A 25,349-nucleotide genomic window follows, 5' to 3' on the forward strand; every position below is an offset into this window, starting at 1 on the left:
TAGTCAAGAAAACTCATTCCAACATACAGTCCTGTATCATGTACACACATACTGAATCTGATGTGTATGATACATACTGCTTAACCATCTTTTTCAGGTAGGTTACATAATTTCCTTTAGATCTTGAAAATTTTTTTAAGGCAGAAGAGATTTAGAAATTAAAAAAAAATATGTGATTTTTTAAAATAAAATTTATACTTCTGTAAAGCAAAACTTTACTACAGCGTAACTCGTCATGCGTTCAATAGCCACTCATAATATCTGGTACGTAATTTACTCAGCAAAACATGACAACTCAGATATAGAATTTCACACTGTGCTTACAATTAACCAAAGATACAGTTTAAAAGAAAACCCTCTTCATAACCTCCTTTTCCCGTGGAAATGGTTTTTATTACAGGTTGTAGGTTTCATTAGATCACTTACTGAGGAGGGAAAAAGAAAGATTTCATTAACCACTAACTCAGATAAGGAATAAGATTTTTTTTTTTCTCCTTATGAACACACATTTGTTTTGGATACTGTTGCTCTTTTATTCCATGTGTCATAATTTTTGCTGTAAATCTGTCAATCATTGCATTTCAAACATTCTGGAAGTGTAACAAGCCATCGCAGCACCAAAAATGATAGTTCTAGATATAAAACATGAGACAAAAAAAAAAAAAAGAGCCAAAGGCACCAGAACCCTGGACGTATGGCAGAGGTCCACACAGTTCTGGAAGCGCAACTGCGTGTGACGCAAAGCGCATCTCTGCGTGATTCCAGAGGTACCATGACCCTGAGAGCACACAATGCGTGCACAGTTCCAGGCAAACCAATATTCATTTGTCCACAAAACAGGCTATAATAAATCCTGATCAGCAGTTGTGCCTGTTCCCTATGTAATTAGCATTTGTGTGCTTTCCTCTGCCCAAGACTGTCATCTAGAATCCTATAGATTACTGCTTTCCATTTCCCCTCCAGTGCTGTAATTTCTGCCAAGTTGCCTAAATGACAGAGAATGCAGTTGTAAAATGATTAAAGAAAAACAAGCAAACAAACCAAGCAAAAAACAATACAAAACAAACCAACTCAAACCTCATCATGTTTGATTTTAACTGCTTTCTACGTTCATTATGTGATAGGTGTTTCCTAGTCTTTCAGGCTTTCCTGAACTGCTTACCTGAGGTTTGGCCCTACAACCTCCACTTCACAACTGAAAGCTAGCTTGATTTTTTATTTTTATTTTTTATTTTTCACAAAATTAGAAAGGTGGTATAGATTTCCATAACGACTTCATGGATTTCAATATTTAATTTGCCAAGTAAGCTTTTACTTATTTCTTAGTAGCTTTACTGATGAATTTTCTGGTAGATCACAATAGTCAGAAAGTATGTATATTATATATCGATTGAAAACAAAATGTCTCTAGTCACCTGTACGAAATTCACTGAATCCACTGTGCTGTCTTTTAACCAGCCCCTGGGAGAAAGCAGGGTTTTACTGGGTGCTATGAAGCTTAACACACTTATGCTCTGATGGACCAAGGAACTCCTCAGTGGGAAACATGAAGAACAAAGTCCTCTTTTGCATAAAAATCTCAATGCAACCTTAACTGCCAGTTTGCTGCTGATGGCTCTGTAATATACAACTTTATAAAGCCTTGTCCAATATTTCTACAAATAAGTATTTATACTCTTAAATCAGTTCTGCCCAAAAAATACCGAGTATTCAGCAATTTGGAAAATCATGGTCTTGCGTGTCTAAATATAGATGTAGGATCTTCTTAATCACTAAAGCGTCAGAGAATTCTTCTCAGCTGAGAAAGTAAATATTAATAGTACTCTGAGTCTTAATTCATCAATCTGCATAGCACTTGCAGATCTTTGGATGAAAAGCATTACAGACCTATTTACAGGATCCTTTCCAGTACTCTGGGAATATTTAAAAGCTCTGTAAAACCCTTCCTTCTTTAATATGACTTACAGCATACCCTCTCAAAAGAATGTTTATGACAGTCCCTTTTATATACTGGCAATTGGAATTCTGTCAACCAGAGTTCTTTTGCCTTAACGTACTCTTTGTTCTATTTTTGTTTTTGTGTCACACTTTTGTCTTATTGATTAACGTGGTAGCTGTAGTATATGATGTGTACCTTTAATTAAAATAAGCCCACTTTTAGCTTGTTAACCATATCATCTTAAATGCATTAATTTCTGTACATATGTTGTTCTTTATTGATTGTATGAAATACTTTTAGAAAATAGTAAATGCTGAAAAAAAATAAAATATAAGTACATGGCTAGGGCCAGTGAAAATGAGCGAAATAACAGTTAGGCAAACTTTCAGCAAAGTCATGATAAAAGGTAGGCTCTAGCTTTTGTCATGTATTCTCAATCTATCTGCCTAGAACTTTTTAATTATCAGAACAGCTGTTCTACAGCTACAGCATTTTTTTTTTTATATATAATCCTGCATTGATTTTACCTCTATTAAATACAGAGAGGGTTTTGTTGTTGTTCTTGTTTGGAGGCATTCTATACATTGAGACCAGCAGAACTGCTTTTTAGTGGAAAAAAAAACAAAACATACCTATTGTGAAAGGGTTCTGTTACTGAGTCTCAGGATGCTCAGCTTACATTGCTGAGTGAAACTGGAACTGGACTTCTGCAAAACACGACTTCAGTGCAGTGCTCAGTGGGTAGAAAATACAGTCAACTGAGAAGCAGGAAATAAAAAGGAACAAGAAAAAAAGTGAATGATAAAACCCATTCTCCCCATATGTTTTCATTTATAGATTGTCATGAAAGCCTACTTACAGGCCTTTATTTATTCAAGCTAGGCATTGGGATTTCCCCTGAACATTCAATATCCCTCACTAGAAATAGTACTACTGCTTTTATATACAGACAGAAAAAATTACTTTCAAGTTTTCATTTATTTATTTATTTATTTTTAATGTATTGGAAACGATGCACAGGCTGATGAGTAGTCCGGGGAATCGCAGAGTGCATAAAACTACTTGTTTTCATGCAAAGGAGGTAGAGAAGAGAAAAACCTGCAAGACTTGTAAATATATGAAAAGAGTCCACTCAGTACCAAAGAAAGGAAATATATCACAAAATCTAGTATTACCAATCCGAGGAATATCTAGCAAATTCCACAAAGTTATGCTGTGTAAAACCAGGCCAAATTTATGCCAACGTTTTCAGCTGAACTACAGACTCAGGATCCTCAGACCTATGTCTATTTATATATGTGTATTCATTAATACTAGAATATCTGTTCATCTCCACTTTAATATTAATGTTCTTCCTACTACCAAGGCAAAGTTTATAGGATCTCTTTTTACCACATCAAATGATATGAGCTAAAGAAAAAAGCAAGCAGTAGGGCACCGAAAAGTACCTTCCAACCTCAAATCCCTTCCCCAGGGACACATTGTGGAGTGGACAAGGCCAGGCTCCATGGCCATGCAGATAAGGCTTTACCCCTTACTGGCCAGGTGCTCTCAGCAGCCTCCTACTCCACACTGCAGCTGGGTAGAAACACATCAAACACACCTTTATTCCTTTCACTGCACTGATCTCTACCTGATGCTGAATTCTCCTCCTTTTCCTGATGAAGGCAGGTGATCATTCAGCAACAGGCCTCAGGTATGCCGTAGTATGTTCTGCTTTTAACCTTTCTGGCTCATCTTGAACTGGTCACTGCTTACTAATAACGGGGAGGGACAGAGTTGTCTTTTCTCTAATGGAATGGAAAATAGGGCAAAGAAGTCATCTGATTTCACTTGCATACACAGGATGAGTTAAATATACAGTCATATACACACACCTGTATCTACTAATGTGCACACGCTGTATATGTTATCTATAGGATATTTATAGGCAGACATATAAATATGCATTCGTATACTATTTATATAGTGGGGAATGCAAGAGTTCACACAGGCTTTTTTTTTTTTTTTTGATGAAACTGTTCTCCCATACAGCATTAAAAAACAAGACCTGTAAAGCTCTACAATATGTATTTTCTGCTCTGTAGTGGTAAATCATATAACAAGCCTATATATTGCAAGTATTATTGTGACAAAGGTAAAACATCAATTTTAATTATAAGCCTTTTCACTACTGTGAAACTTCTAACCATTTCAGTAGCATCTAATGTACCTTAAAATTTTTAAATCAAAATACAAACGAGCAAACAGAAGATCGCGTGCGAACAAAAAGCATCGACGCAACAAGAAGCCATAAATACCAAACAGAGCTGTAGCGAGGGCCTGCCTTGGAAACTAGGGATGGGGACACGAAATGGAGAAAACCTGTTGGGAGCCTTTGGTAAATTACATCCCCAGGGGATGTTCCCCAAGATAGCACACACAAAAAAAACAACAAAACCGCACAGCAACCTATGCACCTCCATAAGACTGTCACATGGAAGGTATTACAGAAGTGAAAAGCATCATTGTTATTACCACCGGTACTGGCAGCTGTGCAAACACAAGGAACCATCTGCTGCTGTTTTATAAGTGCATGGGTGATCTGGGACAACAGTGAGCTAAAAACATGATCTTCCTAAGTAAGTGAAGTTGGCTTAGTTTCTAACATTTCTGTCAACAAATCTGTGGGCTAGGGCCATACTCCTGAGACATTCCCAACTTAGTTTCTGCATGTAGGTGTTTTAGCAATGTTTTGTTATCCTTTTTTTTTTTTTTTAAATGGCCAAAACATTTAAGCCCTCAGGAAAATGACTGTCGCTCATGGACCTTAGGGGATGATGTGCTCAGACATGGCTTTGTTGTAGATGCTGAACACCTTCACAACAACCACTACCAAAACAAAACAAACCAACACGCTCAACACAACAAATAAATGAGCAATCACACACACGAGAAGTGAACAAATAGAGTCTTTTTCTAGTCTAATCCACAACAGTATCTCATCTAAAATTCATACACCTTTTTTCCCTAGCATTGCTAGCATTGGCCCTGCATAGTGCCAATGTCTAACCACCCCGTATTAAAAGCATGCCACTGTCTTATAGCACGTAACACAATGTCACAATTCCTATAACAAATGCACAGTTATCTTGGGCTGACAATTCACTGCCAACTCACATGTAGGACATTAAAACCGAGGTTCCTGAGGAAGAAAGGCAGCTCAGCAACGTACAGAAAATAGAGATTGAGGTAGTTTGTATTACATATAGCAAGAAGCTACTTAAGTAGTATTATTTCTTGTCAGTTGTTTGTCTTGTGGAGGTTACAACAAACACTGCTATCTGTTCTTGAAAGCAGACTAAAAATTGCAGTACATAATGGAAAAATCATATCGTACAAAGGAAAGAAGAGTACCAAGGTAGAAATTTATTTATAGATCTCAGAAAACTAAGATTCATCACTTAATACTCTGACTTGCTATTTCCATGAAGCTTTGCATTTCCAAAGAACAGTACAAACGCTGGCTAATTGATCCTCATTAATAATTTACTATTGGAAATGACATTATAACCCTTGCCCTTCCAGTGCATCACTGAATCTTCTGCTTTACTTTTAAATTGTGGCTGCTGCAAGGCATACATATAAGCATGTTTTAATCATTTCACAGAATTACAGTTGCGGAATGCTCCACTGCAACTTAGTGGAAGCTGCTTATCACAAGCTACTTGTTGATTCCTCCCCATGATGAAGCCTACTGCTCACATAAATAAATTAAAAGCTTATCTAGTGGACTTAAATCCTCTACCTTTGCATGTATGTTGTATCCCAAGAAGCAAGCATGTAAAATGGTAAAATGCACAAAATCCTTTAATTTTTTATTTTTATTTTTTAAAAACCCTCCCCCGCAAAATGTTTTAAACCACTTTTTCATTAGAGGCATTTCATGACAATCCCTGAAAATTACTGCTAAAAATGGAATCACTTGCTACATGAACTCATTGTTATAAAAATCAGAGGCCAAAAATCAAGCAGAATTCAAATAAAAGATCAGACATTTACACTGAAGCGTAATTACATCTGATAGAATAGAATTATCAGGGATACAAGCACCCATACTTCAGTCCTAAAGCCAGCTTCCTGGCTGTTAACACAAACACATTGTGGATTGTTTTGAACCCATCACCAGTAAGTTTTATACTTCCAAATGCAACAGAGGATACAGCCTTAAACAATCAGTTTGATCTGTCATGTCAATTCTTAGCTGCTTAAAAAATGACTAGGTTTTGCAATATTCACTGTGGAAGTCCAAATCAACCACAATCAAGTAGTAACAGTAACTATTTTTGTTTTGAATGGATGTACAATAGCACTAACAGTGCTAATAATTTAAATGAATTCCTGATTTTTTTCTTATTATTAAATATGACAATTGGGTACAACATATTTCAATTCACGTCCACATAATTAGTGGCCTAAAATGTAATAATCATGTTACCATGCAAAATTTTTATATGACAGTCATTAAATGTTCTTTAGTGTACTGTATATTTTCTGAGCTACATGTATATTTGAATAATACTGAGTGAAAAATTTATAGGAAGCCTTTTAGCATCTTTTCAAGCATGAAACTGCCTTACTACAGATGAAGGACTTCTCTGTAAAAGTGCATAATGCTATGACGACTCCAGAATTACACAGATAACAGCACACTGTACAAACCCAAAAGAAAAAAGAAAAAAAAAAAAAAAGGATCATTCTACCTTATGTTCATATACTCCATGGGTTTTTCCATTAAACTAAAGATTTCCTTGATGTCGTCTTCTGCTTCTTCCACAACCCCTTCACACACAATGGCACAAACATGGTTTCACACACACAGTTTCTCAAACTATAAACTTTTTCCACCTGCAAAGTAAACTATAAATTATAGCCCCTGGAGACTAACTACTGAAAATCTCTTAATGTACATGGCCAATAACAATACATAGTTTCAGGGCTAAATAGTTACCCTGTAATTTAATCATAGAGTTCTGCTGCCATTTATAAATCGCTCCACCTTTTATGTCGTCAGTATTACAGTATTACACCTCCTTTTGAAGCACAGAATGGTATTCAGACATAAAACATGTATTATTCCGAATGTACAAAGGCTGTAAGGCAGTATCCATACATGCATTAACCCAAAGGAAATATATTCTTTTTGGTCAGAACTGCTGATGCAGTTCACCAGGAAGAGGCATGGGAGGAGGGAAAGGCGAGTAGACTTACCTTATACTTAAAGACTTGGACATAAGAGAAACTAGACAAACTACATCTTAGATTAAAGGTCACCTTTCTCTTATTGCTCTTGCAAAATCTTGTACTTTGTACTGGGAGAAAAAGGTGCCTGAATTCTAGCAAGCCCTGTAATGTAAGCCAGTACCTTTCCCACAAAACTGTGTTTTTATGTGATGTGTTTTATTTTCCTATCTGACAAAATTGCAGTTGGAAAACCATACACATGAAATTCAGGGAAAGCTTAAAGAAGACCAATGGAAAATAATTAGGTCAACATGGAAAAGAAGAAAAACAGTGAAAAGCAGAGATAAATACCAAGGGGCAAAATTAGGAAAAGAACTGATTCCCACTACTGTGGATTGTTTTGTTTTTCCTTTTTTTTTTTTCCCCATAAGAAGTCTTCAAAAAGTCAAAACATAATATGCCGCATTGTGCATATTACTACAACCTCCTTGAAAATAAATCCATCATGATATTGCCAACTGATGCTATAGACTATTATAGAGGACAGGGACTTCAAGAGTCTTTCAGAATGAGTGATTTACTTCCTACAGTTACTTTAAGCTTTGTGGTTTTTAGGTTTGCCATACTGCTACCATAGTAATCATTCTTCTAATGAGCAACCTCTAGAGTGAGGATTTATAAGTCCTTGCTATGTCAACAACACTACTTAGTCTTTTAACAGTTAGAGGAGATAAAAGTTGACACTTGGCACATTTCAATAGTTTCACTCTGGTTCATTTAGGAGTTAGCTTTGACACCTTATTGTTTTTCATGGAATTTTTTTCCAAGTCAATTCCAACGTAGCGCTTCAACAGCAGCAGAATTATCAGTCTGCCTCTCTCCCTCTCTTTCTCAGTGACCTTGGACACTTAGGATGGAATCTACAAAATCTATAGAAAGTGCAAATATACTGAGAACTGTGATCACCAGTGCTTTAAAGAAAGGCTCCTTGAATTTGAACTGATTTTTACTGATTTTTAGGAGAATGCATGATGAACGAATACTATGACTCTTACAGAGAAACTGCAGTTGAGAAACTGAAGCATAACCATATAAAATCTGGTTAACTCCACATGGCTAGCATTCTGGCAGGAGCAACGGGAACCACTCTGAAAGGAAAAGCATTAGTCAAACTTTACACTCAGTTCCATTCATCTTGGCTGCCTTTGAGAGGACTGAACAGCTGACCCATCATTTAACCTACTGAATTGTAATTGGGAATATGTATCCCTGCTTAATTTTTTGTGGAGGTATCTGTTCCAGGATCTCAACATTGGGTCCTAAATCTTAAGGCAGTCAGGATATGCATTCTGCATTTAAGTATCTCAGGAATTCCACACAAGTAGAATAAATTTGTACCTAAATTAAGATAAATCTGATTCTAAATAGCTTAGATCTCACTCTCACTGCCTGTCACACAGTTGCAAAAAGAACTGTAAAATGTTACTACAATGATCCCACTGAGTTCTACAAAATCCCTCTGTGTGCATATATACACAAATATATATTTATACATACAAAATATATTTAACACGGGCATGAATGACTAAAAAGGCAATAATTATTCTGAAGAATTAATTTCCTGATACAGGCAACATATCCCTGTTTATAAAAAGGGAATTTGTAAGCATGTTCTCTTACCATACATACCAACTACCTGCATTTCACAAACTTAGGAAGACAAATATTACCTTAATTACAAAAAAACATAATCCACCAGTTTTATTTCCTTTATTAGCTGGGGCCGGTGAAAACACAAGTATAAACCGGGTTAAAATTAAGCCTTCAGAATTACATTAGCCTCCATACACCTACACACAGATGCACAAAAAGCATGAGGAGTAGCTGTCTCTTGGGAAATCATTATTGTAACATACACTTACAAAACCTACTGTACTTGCCTCATGAGCCTAGAACTTGAGATGGGCATGTAGATTATCTTCTTGATATGGATTTTTCACACTCGAATAGTATATAAATGCACTCAATGTTCTCAGATTTGGTCCTTTTTCTAAAGTATGAAGTCATTACATTCTATCATATCTGAGCCATTTAAAATAGATGTATTAAAAATACATATTATTGTGCTTGATCATTTTGGTGTCATTAAATTATTTACAAATGAGATGGCTGTAAACACCAAATTATGGCCAGAACAGGTAAGCAGAATCACCTGAAGTGCATGCAAACACTACTTTGTATACTGAGCTTTCACAACATGTCTCCTTGTCAGTATACCCACCCACCACTAGAAGTGAGAAGAGAGAAGATATGCCATGCTTGCTTACTGTACAAAGAACTCAGTTGTGTCATCTGAAGGAACTGCTTCAACTTCACTGGTGAAGGAAGTTAAATAATTTTGCATCATAAAGTAAAAACATTCAAGTAGTCTTTTTTTATTTTTATTTTTTGGTCTGTTCATTTATTTTATTTTTAACTACGAAAAATGTTCATGCTTGATGATCCTAAATGTCTTTCATATCTTTGCAAAGAAATCACCCAAAGATATAAATAAACTCTTCTAAATAAAGTTCAGACTGCAGCATTAGACATGTCTACTAATGTATGTGACTGTCAGCCAAAATAAATTAACCTCCAATAGAAGTCATTTTCATAAAATTAATTATTCCAATGTCATCTAAAAGAGACAGGTGCACTGTCACTGTTCCTTCACCTACATTTTTCAATGAACTTATCAAATAGGTTGCAGTTAGAAAACTTTAAGACATCTGCATTTTCTTTCTATTGCCCTCTCTAGATTGAGAGTTCATTATATTTCAGTTAAAATAAACAATCTAGTAAGAAAAACAAGGGGGTTCTGAACAATTAATACATAATATAATTAGATATAAAAATATGAGAGTAAGCTTATTGCTGGACTGAACAACATTGAGCCTCTCACACTAGAACATGGAACTCAGATACTGGTGAGCACATGTTATTCACCTCTGGGATTTGGCTTTTGCTATTCTTCTGAAAATTTACCCAAATTTAGCTGCTGCAAATCTTTCCTAAATGAATTTGGATGGCTAACTGGAGACTGATTTTACCTGCCAATGCCAGCAAGATTCAATCCACCTTGAGCATACTATATTCAAACCTAAGCAGACTTCCCAATGCAGTTGCAGCTCTTGGCTGCTACAAACTGTCTGCTTTTAAGTTCAGGCATAAATGCTTATTCAAGAGCTCCCGTGGTCTTTTCTGCATACCAATTTGCCATACTATGCAGACATACTCAAGCAAGTACGAACATTCCTCTACTCTGAATGGAGAAAGAAGCCTGTGGGGGAAGAAACAGCAGGTACATAGCTGTATTGTGTAAAGCATTGAGCAAACGGATAACTACTTATTATAGACAATATCAGGTAACAGCTCACAGATACGATGGGGTTGTATTTTGCACCTGTAAGGATTCCAACTGCTTGCTACATCTAAAAACTAGGAACTCTAAAATTTGCAGGTAGGCCCATTTGTTAATTTGTGAGGTAAAGCTGACTAAAGCAGATTAAAAAATTGAATTTCACTTTAAAATAGAACTTAGATTGTACAAGCCTATTGCTAAATTGTAGGTGAAGCTCCAAAATTCAGAGAGGAATTTAAAATATAATGTCCAATATTATAAATCTCAACGTTAATAGCAATACAGGTCAAACCCAAAACAAATCGAAACATGGTAAGATCTGGAGATGTATTGCTACGATGTCAAACCAGCCTCAATTATGTTGCTGTATTAGTGACAGAATGCTGCAGGATACAGCTGAGAACCATACGTAAATTCCTAAGATGTTGCCAGTCCAAGCTAAAGCAGTCCCATGGAGCAATGTAGCACTAGGAGAGACAAGTTCAGGTCCTCTGGTCCCTCTGGTCCCAGAGCTTCCCCCTAACCTATGCTATAGTGGGGAACTCTGCTCCTCACTCAGTTTCCTTGTGTAGACATGCCCTGAAGTGGAAAGAAGTATATTTGAAAAAAGACAAAAAAAATATGCTCAAAACTCAGTGTTATCTAAACTAGTGCTAAAAATTTATTTTGATTATGTACTTATTGCAGAGATTCCTGATTTTATATATATATGTATATATAGGTGATTTTTTTTTATTATTTTTTTCCAGGGTGAAAACGCTGTTTCTTTGCTGCACACCACTATGAAGTAGGCTGCAAAACATTAGAATTTTTTTTCCTCTGTTTTGGAATTCCTGAGTTTTACCGTATGGCATTGTTGACAGACTATTCATTCTGAATTCAGTCTGCTTCCATGCCTCACATATCAAATTAAATCCAAACATGCTAACATAATTTTCTAGGTTTGTAATTCTTGTTTTCGGAGTAACTATTACATTTCCCTTACTGACATATATATATATATGTATATATATGTATATGTGTATATATATATATATGTGTGTGTGTGTGTGCATTTGTTGGGTATTAGCATCCTTAAAACACACACCGTTCTCAAACTTACCTCCTTCTTGGCTTAGTATTTTGGAGGGAGGGGTATAACAAAAATTGATTTATTAACATACCAACAGCTTGGAAGAGATAACTATACGCTAGTTGTGAAGAAGTTTGGCCTAAAAGTAATTTGTATATAGAAACATATTAAACATAAGGGTAGGGAAAAATCTTCATGCTCTAGGCAAGGCTTTTCTACAGAATAAAGATTCATCTCCTTCTGCACAGAAATACAATAGTTTTCTAACATCACAACATTCCAAGAGAGAATTGGAGCATATACTATTCAATTTTACAAAACTGTTGAATTGTACACTTGAGACAGTAAATATGGACAGCATGATAAACAGACTTTTTATTCTAGCAAAACTACTTTGTGTTGATATTCTGTGTCCATGATGCATCCAAATAGCTGCCCTGGGGCAAGACCCAAGTGCAATCACGCTGTCAGGTTAAACATAGATATTCTATGAAAATATCTTTAATAAATAAATTAAAGATTATGGCTACTTGCAAAGTAGGCTATTAACTATTTTACAGGCAGCTCAGGCACTTTTTAATCTCTAAAATAGCAGGTTGCCATCAGATATTTAGAGGGTTATTTTCATCACCAGCAGGATAAACAAAACAACATTCCCCAACCTGTAAATCCCTTTCCTGTCTATATCTTAACAAATTCAAGGCAAAATGAACTAGTTGTACTGTCAGCAGACTAGAGGGAGGATGAGTCCTGTCAATTTGTTGGACTAAACCACTCTGTTCAAACAGACTTCAGAATATAGCTTCAGGTTTGCTTCATGCACCTCTCTGTTTTATTATTTGGAGAAATAAAAAGTTTTGGGAAAATGAATATCTAACTTAGCAAAGCATAAGTTGGAGGACAAAAATATTATTTCCTCACCGTACAGCACTTACATGCTCTTAATTCGTCTCAGAAAGGATTAAAATGATTTCAAAGGAAAAGTCCCTCAACCTCTTAATGTGCTGGTTTCCTGCTCTCATTCTGCCTAATCTGATATGATTAGGCAGGGAAATAATGTTATTACTGGGAAATAAAATTATATTTACAAAAAGAGTGTTTTTATTTCATAATTTTGAATCAACAGATATATAGCTGTAGAGCATTTCTCTGCGCACTCAAAGGAGGACAGACCTGAATTGCAAAGGGTAGGTAAGGACTCCCCTACACTACGTATTTTGGTTTTATAATTTTTATAGGTATAAAGTTACAGAGAGTGTAAGTGTAAAGTCAACTTCTCAAAGCATTTGCCTTTCTCAGATAACAAGGAAGTCAGAACAATAGTTTGCTACATCCTGTTGGTTCAGTGGACAGCAATTGTACAGACTTTTCAGTCATTTGGATGTTGTTATGGGAACTACTAAACCAGAGATCTAACAATCGCAGGTATCAATAAAAAACGCTGGTTTTCCTCTAAATTGATTTTGGTTGATCACTTTTACTCAACTATAAAATGCAATATGTACTTGATATAGAAGCCATATTAGTCCTTTCCATGGATTACAAACCACGGATTATATTCGATAACAAAGATTAACATAAAACCTTATTTCCTCTTCTGTTTGATTCTGTCAAAACATTTTAATTCTAGGTTTGAACACAGCTTGCTAACTGACCTGCATTTGTTTTTTCTTGTTCTGAGATTAGAATAGTCTTGGTCAAAATTATAATCTAACAAGTAAGTCATTACTCAACATCAGATCATGAGAGCCAGAGCCTTTGGATTTGAGGTATAAATCTGAATTAAAAATGAAAAAAGTTGCAACATTTCAACCAAACTGCTAAATGTATACTTAATTTTAAGCTTGTTCTTAATTACTGTGTGGAACATAAGCCACCAAAAATATAAATAAATCTTATTCTGCAGAAATACCTAGCTTCCAAATGAATGCCTACACAAATCAGATCACGGCAGTCATAATAAAATAAAGGCAATATTAAGTTTAATTATAGCAATTCTCTAATATTGTCATCACTAGATCACAATAGTAAGTTGTTCTTTGTACACAGCAGTCACACCAAAACTGGAGGATTATTAATTCAATCATATTTATTTGGTCCACAGTATGAAGTTTTTCTGTTTAAGTTGTGCGTTATAGTCCATCATGATTTTAAACCACATGAATATAATAGAGTTAATACAGCTGAGTGGCAGTACATAATAAGCTTTTAATTTGGACATTGGTATTGAAGGAAGAGTCCAGCTGAAGAATAACAAATTGTTGCCTTATGGATAGCTATTATGTGTTCCTTATTAAACACAAAATTTAAACTAAAGACTATATTCACTAAAGTGTCGTAGTCATTGTAGAGGTCATTTCAAGCTTTAATTTTCAGAAACCTGTAGATTCCATGACTATATGCTATGTGCTTTATTAACTATTTATACAATGTACATAAGAACCAAGCAACTCAACATAGAATTTTCAACAGCCAACAAGCTGAGAAGGTAACCAAACTAGCCTTATGAGATTTAAAACACACACCTTCCTTTAACATTTTAATTTTTTTTGAGATTTTAGACTTCTAGATTCCAGGTAGTTACTTAACTTGTTTTAGGACTGATAGCCTACAAGATTTCCTAGGCTTTAAAGGAAAAACACTTTTTTTTTTTTTTTTTTTGTAAAAAAAAGGAACAGATGTCCTTGCTTTTCTTCAGTAAAATGAGGTTCTGTAAAAGTTAATTACTGTGATACAATTTGATACTGTGATACTGTGATACAGGAGCAGACCTACAAAATGAAAAAAATGATGCTGAAGACTCAACATCTATGCCCGTTTCACAAGTACTTACTTCAGACTTGCTCCTGTCTCATCTAATGTATTGGATACTTGAGCACATCTATCAATTTAGTTTTATCTGACATGAATCCAATTCACAAGAGCTAAGCCCATACTGCAAACCAAAGCATGCTAAATATGGACAGCTGGTAGATTCACTTCAAAAGCTCACTCCTGATTCAGGCAAAAATGGTAGTGAACATAGATACCAGCAGCTCCACAAGCTAATGGATGAAGAATCTACACAAGGGTTAGCCTGAAGAAATTCAAAGCTTTTCGGGTTCCAGAACTTCTTAAGGGGTGCATTCTTCTTTGCTGTTGAAGCTGCACCATGTTTATAAGACAGAATAAACTGGGTCAGAGAGAAATGGGATGGCAAGATGAAGTACTTTACTTCAGTAAAGAATTTGGCACTAATTTGAGCACTGGACTCAAGAGATGTCAATTCCAACCTCTGCTCCAATTATTAGGAATAGCAGAATTCTTATTAATTGCTATTACTCTTAAAGCAGTGTGATTCCAAATGTTTAAACATCGATGGATGAAACTTTGCTCATGTTCTGTATGTGTGTGAACATGTGTACACGCTTTACACTTTGTTAATTTTATGTCTAATTAATGCAAAACTTGCAGAAACATTTTATAATTAAAGTTCTTTGTCATTAGAGGCACGCCGCTAAGACACTTCACAAATATGTCCAATTTCATCTGTAAAGAATGACAGACTATAAACAGCTTATTAAGCAATTTGAAAATCATTTGGGAAAAGACTCAAAACTTAATTACAGAGTTCAAATTATTGAAATTGCTCATGCTAGTGTTAAAAAAAAACCTTCAAAACTCTCCAATAGAAATTATTGACCCATTCTTGTAAAGCTAATCTAAGAAATACAATTTGTCTTGAGGCTTTTCTTAAGACAGCAATAATTTAAAACTGCACTGGTCCCCAATAAGTAAGGCTCCAAGACAATTTTGATCCACTGATGAATTCTTCCTAATATGTTCCCTGTGGTACAATTTCCCTAAACATATTAGGCATTTACAGTCTTACAGAACATGCTGCCTGAGATGCTCCATCATACTGTATCAAACTGTGTGGCCTCAGAACTACTAACACCATTTTATAACTCCCAACCTTACTAGAGAAAAATTGCTGTATGATTGTTAAATTATTACAGTAGACATAAGATCCATGTAAGATCCATGCAGAAAGTTACGGGTGGGGGTGGGGTGGGGTGGGGGTATTCAGAACAAGATACTGGATCCACTAAAAATCACAATATTGTCTCTACCTAATACACAGTTCTCCAAAGAAAAGCAAACCAAAAGCACTCTCAGAAGAAAAAACAATTGCCATGTGTTGATTTATGGTTTCTCTATGCTGTCTCTATCAGCATGGAATCGTGGTACTAACTCCTCTTGAAATCATAAACCATCTTGAACCCTAGATACAATTATTCTTCTTCCACTATACATGCTAAAATATGTTTCTGACCATAAAATAAACTCCAGATCCTCCCCTCTTTTTCAACTACAGCTTCTGGAAGAGTACCTTGAGGATTATTACACTGACATAAAGACCACAGCTACTGTGGGCACAGTTGTAAACCCTCCTATGCAACAGATTTTGTGAGTTTATGCTTCACAGTAAGCTTCCAAGAATAAGAGTTATTTGTGCATTAATCTTCATCTTAATAACCCCTTTGCTCCAAATAAATTAGCTATACTTAGCTGTGTCATAATACAATATACTGCAAAGTGCCAGAAGGAAAGCTTCTTTTCCATTTTTCTTTTTTAGAATTACTCTCCACCTAAATGTTTATCATGAAGCCAATGCAAAGCATAACCAGTCAGCATGGGAGCACGATTAAAACAAGGGGTCTTTTTAACTTTTTGCAATGTTCTGCTAGGGACATATTTATGTATGTTACTTGAAAATATATATAAAAGTAACTAAAAATGGAATAATTTAAAATGGCTTGTAACCATAAAAATTCAGCATCTGCAGTGTTTTAAGCAGCACTTGAAGATGTACTGTTTTTTTCCCTAGAATTTGTATAATTTACCTATATTTCAGTAATTTTTAGGATCCCTTTTAATGATTTTTTTTTTGCTGAAGTAAAGAACACTAGGTGACTATAAGTATATGCAACTTGTTAGATCAACAAGAAATAGTAAGCAAGGCATAATGTCTTTAGCTACGGCAGCAAGCTCTGCTCTAGGTGACATTCATTTAAACTAGAGGTGTCTGCTTACATTAAAACCTGCAAAGATAAAGACATGTTCAGCTTCTGGCAGATGAATATTACTACTGTAATACGTAGGATTTGTCCCATGCCTGGAGTTTATGTGCCAAGTCCTTGCAGTATTAAGGCTTTATTTTGGAATTATATCATTATGACTATAGGCAGAATTAGGCTCGATATTATTTAGAACAGGTGTATATAATCAAAGTAATAAGGCTGCATGTATGAAAGCTCCTCTTGTTCTATTGCAAATCCCTGAGAGTTCAAACATCCATAGCAGGATTCAGACTTCACCCAGGTATCTAAATGATTAAAGCTACTTATCTTGAAAAAAAAAAAAATTAATTATGACCAAATGAAAGAACTCTCTGAACATATGGTTGTGAGATTTGCCAACATCCAATGCCCATTTACTTTTTATTAATCTGTATTTGTAAAATATCTGAGACTTGAAGTTTTTTTTATTTTCTCCCATGTAAATTTTAGTATTATTTTGACTAATGAAGAGATATATCACTAATTGTTTCCAAACACAGAAGGAAAATATTAGAGTTGTGTTCTTAATTGGTAACGTATACACCATCTTCAGTTTGGTTAGCCCTAGTTAATATTATGCTTTTATAGGTTTCAGAGGTTATAAACTTCATAATTCAGTTCAGTTGCAACTGAACAAAAACAAATTACTACTTTGTATTGAAGTTTCACCTTTACCTGCTTAACTTTTGTCCTTGTGAGGGATGTTTAAAAGGTTCTTTATAAGTCTGCCATGAAAAACAACAATATAGTCTTAGGAAAACACAGTAGTAGCCCTTATTCTGATCTTATATAGTGTCTGACCTGGATTCCGCTATGTTTCTTGGAAAGAAAATGACATTAATTTTGCTATGTTTTTCACCTTAACAGTGTAAACCAGAATTAACATCAAAATCTGTGTGTTTGCAACAGCTCAACTAGTGAGTTAGATCAAAATGAAGTTCTGTTTTTTTGTTGCAATCCAAACCGGGTGGGCCTTACTTTATTCCACTGTTAGCTGAGGCAACAGAAGCACTGCCCTGATTACTGAGTGCTTTATATAGCATGATATCTCACCTTGTAGTTTGTACTTACATTTTCCTCTTGTAACTATGAGAGCACTGTGGAGCAACTCCCAAAGGAAGGTCATTATAGTCATCTTGGAATACTTAAAAAACGATGATATGCATACAAAGTCAGGAATGAGATCAGATTTAAATATTAATGTGAAGATTTACAGAGATTTTTACAATATATTCATAAAAAAACAACACCAAAACCCATACTATAGCATTGTTGTACTACAACTGCCATTCAGTTTAAATTTCATGATTTTTTTTCCATATCTTACTAAATTCATTACTAGAAGAAAATCTCTTGCTGTTTCAACCCCCCCCACATTAGTATAATTATATCTATGTATAAAACAACTGCAAGGCTTAGATTATATCATAACTCAAACAACTATTTTCAAGTATGTTTACATTCATCCCATACAGGCTTAGTGTTTTTTTTCCCATTACTGTGAATTATTTACATCAGAGGTGTTGATTCAAGAAACTTAGGTTTCATCAAACTTGACCTATGTGAAATACATGCATCTGAGATAGCTCTCTGAACTACTGATTCTTGTGTGTCCATCTGTCTCACGCTCCCTCTGCTCTGAACATTCTCCGAAGAATAATGCTAGCATCTGTTTTAAGTATAAGCATTCCAAATTACTGCATAGATGCTTCACAGAACAGTTGAGAAAAATCAGTGGTTTCTATGATAAATAACCACAAATCTTTACTACTTTCTGTAGTACATAGATTTCCTTATTAATTTTTACTCCAACATTTCTCCGTTATTTCAGCTATTGCTTGAAGTCAAGTCTATCATAAGATTCTGTTCCTGTTTAAATTTACCACTGGTGTGAGTTCCTTTGTTGTGGGTGTTCTTTTCAAGGAACATACATTCCATACTGTGTTTACTACCGAAAAGTGAGATTTGATTCTGAATCAAGTAAAAAGACCAGATGAGCCTTGTTACACATTTAAATATGTTTTCACAATTTTCGTAAAAATGGTGCAAGAGTGTCATCCAATTGGATCACACAGAAGATCTTTCAGATTACCCCTTTAAAATAACATGTAATTGCTATGGAAATGAAGATAAAATTTGTGAGTAAGATATATTCTTCCCTTCTGAGCACAGAACAGTGATAATAACCTTGAGCCAAAGCTATGAAAACAGTAAAATATACTGTTCATGTCCACAGTCTCAATTTCTACAGAATTAATTATTTTTGTAGAATCATAATAGGAGATCTGTGGAAAAGAGAGCTCTTTAGTATTAATTTGGACACTTGTCCTACCTCGAACAGATTCAGAGATATACTTGCTTTTGATCACCTTAAAAAAAATAAAAATAAAAAGGAAGAATCACAGCACTCAGTAGAACCAGCCTTGAAAAGCACTGAAGCACTGATTAGGTGCCAACTGAATTATAAAGTCACTCAGGAGAGGGGGTGAGTTGACATACACATGGATGCAGCCAAGGAGAACACTGGTGACAAAAACTATTTTACCTACCAAAGAGAAGAACCTGCTGGTGGAGATGCTGTGCACCAAGTAAGAGGGGAAAAGGTTTTTTTTGTTAACTTTAGTTTTATACTAAATACCAGTACTTGTAAAAAACAGCTGCTACATTGTTTCACTCATGTTAATCCTCTTATTTGCAACTCATCTCCCTGAAGTGACACAACCTGGTCCAGCTTTCCCCCCCATACACACAAACCAGAGTTAGTGTACCTAAGCTTGGTGTCTCAACTTCAGTCAGCAATAAAGCTGGAAAATCCTTGAATACGCAAGTATGCAAGCTCAAAATATTAATAAAGACAGAATGTTGTTAAGACAAGCAACAGTCACAATGTTTCAGAAAACTCTCTGTCATAGTGGCAGATTCCTCTAGATCTGAATCTTGATTTAAAACACTACTAATCGATACCTTTTCATATTATATAGAAAAAAAAATAAATCTATAACTAAGGTGGTCAGTACTAAAATCGCTGTAAACAACTTCTGTATATGTTTTTACACTTCTTCATTTCATGATCTGTTTTACGTGATGAGGAAATTGTAGACAATGGAAGCAGTAGTATGGCTGAGATGTTCAGTTATATCCCTTTCTACCAAGTGTGATTGCTCAGATCCTCATGGTAATTATTTTCATCCTCCTTCTAGTTATCTGTTTATCACCTTGCAATAAATGGGGTTTTTATTTTAAGGTTATTCCATTAAAATCATGTTGATCAATTCAGAAAAATGCATGATCATAATCATGAACTCATCACATCTATTATGTGGCATTTCTCAATTAATTACAGTACATCAAGAGCATGTTATTTTTTGAATATATCCATGTATGCATTTAACACTGTTCTTCACAGTAACATTGTTCTTCACAGTAATAATGTAATCCCCTCACAAAATGTTCAACAGATGCCTTTGCTTACTTAAGACAAGGTGTTCATACCACATCGGAAAACAACACACTCATAAAAACACGATCTTCTACAATACTACAAGAATGTTATTTAAGTCTTTGCATTATCTTTGTGAGTAAGCATATAGGAGACAGTCATCAATTCACTAAACATTGAACTAGCATCCTCTCTGTGTGATACCATGGTCATATTATAGCATCTTAGTACAAGATGATCCAGAAATTAAGAGAAGTGTAGCCAACAGAAATGACAGTTGCTCTTAGATGGTATACAATGACTTCAGTTGTTTGCTTTGTGGTTTGTTTTTTTATATACCAAAGTTACCAGTTTTAAAATGGAAAAACAAAACAGAAATCTGGTATCATTTCATGGTGCTTGATATCTTATGTTCCACCTGAAATACATCTATTGTAGAAGCAGTACCTTTTAATATTGTGGTTGGGTTTTTGTTCAGTTTTGGAGGGGAAAAAAAGCAGCCAACACCACACTTCCTAAGCATGTTGGTATTCTCTGAAAATCTTCTACCTAGTGTGAGCAAGTATAAGTTGATGCATTAATGCATTTCTGTAGTATTATTGCTGCATGTTCAATTGCAATGTAGTAGATTTTTTTTTTGTACTTACGGTTTCAGGTTCTGCTTTCTTTTTTTCATTTTTTTTCCCCCCGATCAACTACTAGGTTATGAAAGTTGCAGGATGGCACTCAAAAGTATAAAGGTTGGGTACAACCAGAAGATTTAGTCTTTGTCTAAAGTCCTCCCTAGCATTTATGGACAATTTCAGACATTCCTCAAAGTGCTCAGGTCACTTACACCTGGGGCACCATCTGAATCATGAAAGAGTAGTCCCCGCAACCCATGGCTGGATAGCCAGACCGACTGGTGTTTGAAGACACAGACTTCTTAAAGTAAGATCTCTCTCTACATTCTAGCCAAACTAGTTTGGAGTAGAATCATTACAGCCCCTGTAGTCTTCCTCTGGGTGGCACTAAGAATGTTTTCAAACGTCTACATTTCAAAAACGCAGAACCTGTTGTCTTGATCCTTTGTGTTACTTCGCTAACTCTCTACTCCATAAAACACAGCAGGGCAACGTGGCTAGGTCATCGTGAATTCCTTCTGATAGCTAAATAGGAAAGCCTATTGTTACATTGGGATAATACAGAAGATGGGATGATTCAGAAACTACATGACTCCCTTCTCCTGACTGTACAGACATTGTCCATATCTGCTTAATGGTTTTTTAATATAAACACATCTGTTCAACAGCTCTATCAGGATAGCTCTTAGACTCATGAAAGCTGCGAAACACACATTTCAATCTATTCACTCTGCCCTCGACTTTTACCGCCGTGCCTTAGAGGACTGTACCTTTCCTGTTCTCAGACTCTTAAGCGCAATCAAATTAAGTGGCAAGTGAACAAATTTAACTCTGAACTTGCTAGCATTTCTGAATTTAAAATGAGACCTAAAAGGTTTATAAATCTATTTCTAATTTCCTTTATGTAAATTCACATTACATAGAGAAAACAAAAATCTGTCATTCTGTTTGTTTTGGGGCTTTGTAACTGACACCATATTAAGTTATTTAAGCCCAGTAAAATTTAATGGGAGTTATTCCTGTTCTTGTAACTGTGTTCATTGACAGAAGATACTTCCAGAAGTGTGGTGAAGTCATTGTTTAATGTCTCCCCTGAGACTTCCAGCTATGTAATGTGATATTTCTTCTCTTCCAATCTTTATTATTGCAGAAGCATATTTACACCATAAAAGCAGAGCAGCTGGCTAGTGACCCTTGGGAATATACTCTTGTTAACGAAGATTTTAGCCCCCTCCAACAGTTTACTGCATTCAGGTTGATTTAGTATGCTGAAAAACAATCCTATTTGAGAGCAACTTACCTTCTACTCACATACTCATTGTTTTCTAAAGTTCTGTCTCCCTTGGGAGAAGAGGAAAAGCAATATAAAAATCTTCTGGGACAACCATGTGGTAGCTAATGCAATTGCTTGCCCTAAGTTTTGCACTTTCAGTTTTAGAGCGAAGGAAAATGGAAGCAAAGGAAGAAATCACAAAGCAATGTTTTCAGGGTACCCACAGGATCTACACCTTCAGTAGGAGTCCTTCTACCTACAGACTAGAAATATTAATTGTTCTACAACACTTCTGATGAAGATCTTAATAGAAAATTAATATCTAGATTGTGAGACTATATTAACCTGTCAGTGTGTTCATATCTTCCTCCATTTAATTTTCATATTTTTTGCTATTTTTTTTTCTTTAATCAGTTAATTTTTTCAGGGACAGTAAGTCATCCTCCAAAGAAGTGTGCCCACGGAAAATACCATACACTAGCACAAAATCAATCAATGATTTATTTATTTTAAAGAAGAATAAAGGCAAGATAATGTCTCAGTTTAGAGGACTAAACAGACAAAACAACAACAACAACAAACATAGGAATTTCCAGGTTGAAAATTTTCTGTATGGTATAATCCACACTTCCCTAATTCAATATTATCCATCAATGACTGCAAGAACCAAAGACTGCAACAGGAGATGCACTAGATCAAAACAACCTGCTGCATTTATCAAAAAGCGCATAAATGTTTGTATATGAGAACACTCACTCTAAAGGAGCTTGGCTAAACTCCAAATGCTAGAAAAAAGTCAATAGGCTATACCCTAGAAAATATATACACTTGTGGAATGAAAATAAGAATCAAGTTTGTACAACATTGGTGAGATTTTCCTCTGGAAGTAGTTCCATGGCTTATTTTCTAGGCTAGAAAGTTGCCTTTCACTAGCAGCCTGACTTGTGTAGTAGAACCTTCTATTCCTTTCTCTTTTGTCTCATAGGCTCACCACATCTGTAAATAAAACTTCTCACCATTCTGTACTAATTATGCAAATCTGCAGCCTTTAGAGGACTTACAACATATATAGGTTATTGCAGAACACAGCAGTCCTTGGAAAAATCTTTTTGCCTCATTTTCTCCACCTTTAAATGCAGTTATCTACATCACTTCTTCATTTCTTTTACAATTCCTGAAAAAAACATCCTCTCTTTTTTTTTTTTTTTTTTTCCCTTCTTTTTACAAACATCAGATTGCTGTTTCCGCTTTTTCAGGTGGCAGAGCTGTTCTCCTACCAATCTTTCTGCTGGATGTTTAACAGGTTAGTTCCTCACTCGTTATATGTATGCAGGAAAGTGAAGAAGCAGGCCCAAAACAGAGATACTAAAATGGTGGAATCCTTTTACCGATTTAGATAAAGGCTTCATGGACATTTTTCTGGTTTGGCCACTATTAAGTACCACTATTGCAACCAAGGCAAACAGAAAAACAACCACAAGTGTCTGTGACATATCAAAGGGATTTTGTATTATTTTTAAAGATAAGGTAATAACCAACTGAAAGCATTTCACCCTAAATATGGAGTTGGAGACTATGGAAAAAAACACACTACCATATTTAAATAATGATTGAAAAACAAGGCCTGAGTGTGAATACTGGTTAACTTATTGTTCTGTTTATACACCGAACAGATTTAAATTGCTACTAAGAAAACGTATTAATTCCAACTGGAAACAAGCTTTCACTTAAATTAAGCATGGTAACAGAAATTAGTATTTCTCTTCTGTAGTATCTTGGGTTTAAAACTTAACTGCTTGATAATGAGCCTTTCAGCAGACTTTAGACATTAATAACCTCAAATTGTCTCCCTTATAACTTACGAGTAAGCAGTAAGTACTTCCTTACATATCAAACTGAATGGAACATCTTAAACTAAAATTTAAGCTAGCAAATCAACAGCCCTATCCTCCTTTCTTAATAACACTTTAAAACAAAAGAAAACCACAATGAAATATACTTTTTATTTCACGTTAAGATAAAACAGGACTTACCACCCAAATTTACAAGTTGAATAGAAAAGCAGGCTCCTCACGCTGCAGTAAGCTGGCTACCATTACCGAATGGTGCATTGGGCGTTACAAGTACTGTGGCACTTCCTCGAGGCCTGTTCTCAACACAGCCGAAAACCATCTGGGCTCTCCTTGTATCGCTCTGACAACAGGACATCTTGCAGGGAAAATCATGAGCACTGGGTCCTGATCCTGTAGATAATTATTCAGGTAATCTACACACACACTGAAGTGCGAGGTGTGAGACATTTTTGAAGTGCTTGTTACATGCAAGAGACTACGAGGAAGAGGTAACTCGACTACAGCTCCTTCCTTTTAGTTATAGGAGAAGGTATCAGAGCAGGAGAATCATTTAAGTACAGCAACTTCTTAACCATGGGAGGCAACCTGCTTTTGCGCACATGGAAAATGAAATCAAGGACAGCAAATAGATATCTTGACTTCTGTAATCTGTGAGATACCAGAAGAAGAAGATGCTGGTGTTGGTGAGAATCTGGCAGATGAGGTGAGCTTGTGAGATACAAAGGGAGGGTGTAGAGGGAAGGCTGAGCAGCAGCAGGTTGCATGGGCTGGGAGTCCTGGAGAGAAGAGGAGCACGCTTTGTTTGCACAGGGCTGGTTCTGCTTGTACGTGCTGTTCATTTAACAGTGGGGTGGCATCCAAACAAAAACTTCACCTTTTTTGTGCTATAAAGGGACAAAGGCACGTGAAGAAGGTGCTGTCTTGAACACCATACCTCTGTCAGACACTCAAAACACCAGCGTTAACACAAAAAAAGTGACCTTGGATACGATGTGGTAGTTTACTGTGCTTGCCTACTTGACTCTATCACGAGCAGACAGCTTGTCAAAAAGGAAGAAAAAAAAAAGAGCAGAAGCTGGCTGCCAATCTTGACTCAAACATTCCTTACACTCACTAAATAAAGCACAACTGAGCTCAGCCACCTCGCTGCCAACCTCGCAGGCTGAGAGGAGCGAGCAGGACGGAGGCTAACTCCTTTTGTCACACACCCATTTCCCTCATTCGCTGAAAAAAAAAAAAAAAAAAAAACACCCAAAAAAAAAAGGCATAACCGCTGGGAAGGCAGGAGCCGGAGCAGCGGCGCCTCACGGCCCTAGGGGGCGCAGCGAGCAACGGCCGGGCCCGGCGCGCACGCGCGCGGCCGTTGGGGAGCGCGGGCACGCGGGAGCGGAAAAAAACAATAATCCCCCCGCCTCAGGGGGCGCA

At 35.9% G+C, this 25,349-nt stretch overlaps 1 long non-coding RNA gene across 1 annotated transcript; it reads right to left on the bottom strand.

The window, feature by feature from the left end:
• Positions 1-213: 213 nt before the first annotated feature.
• LOC308178124 lies at positions 214-25,044 on the bottom strand. The gene is made up of 4 exons (XR_013939610.1): positions 24,105-25,044; positions 17,808-17,880; positions 2,572-2,697; positions 214-425 (listed from the first exon to the last, which is right to left on the bottom strand). It is a non-coding gene; the product is annotated as an uncharacterized lncRNA (long non-coding RNA).
• Between the last annotated feature and the right edge of the window lie 305 nt (positions 25,045-25,349).

Source organism: Anser brachyrhynchus (assembly GCF_964034855.1).
Source record: "Anser brachyrhynchus genome assembly, chromosome: 15".
NCBI classification, from domain to species: domain Eukaryota; kingdom Metazoa; phylum Chordata; class Aves; order Anseriformes; family Anatidae; genus Anser; species Anser brachyrhynchus.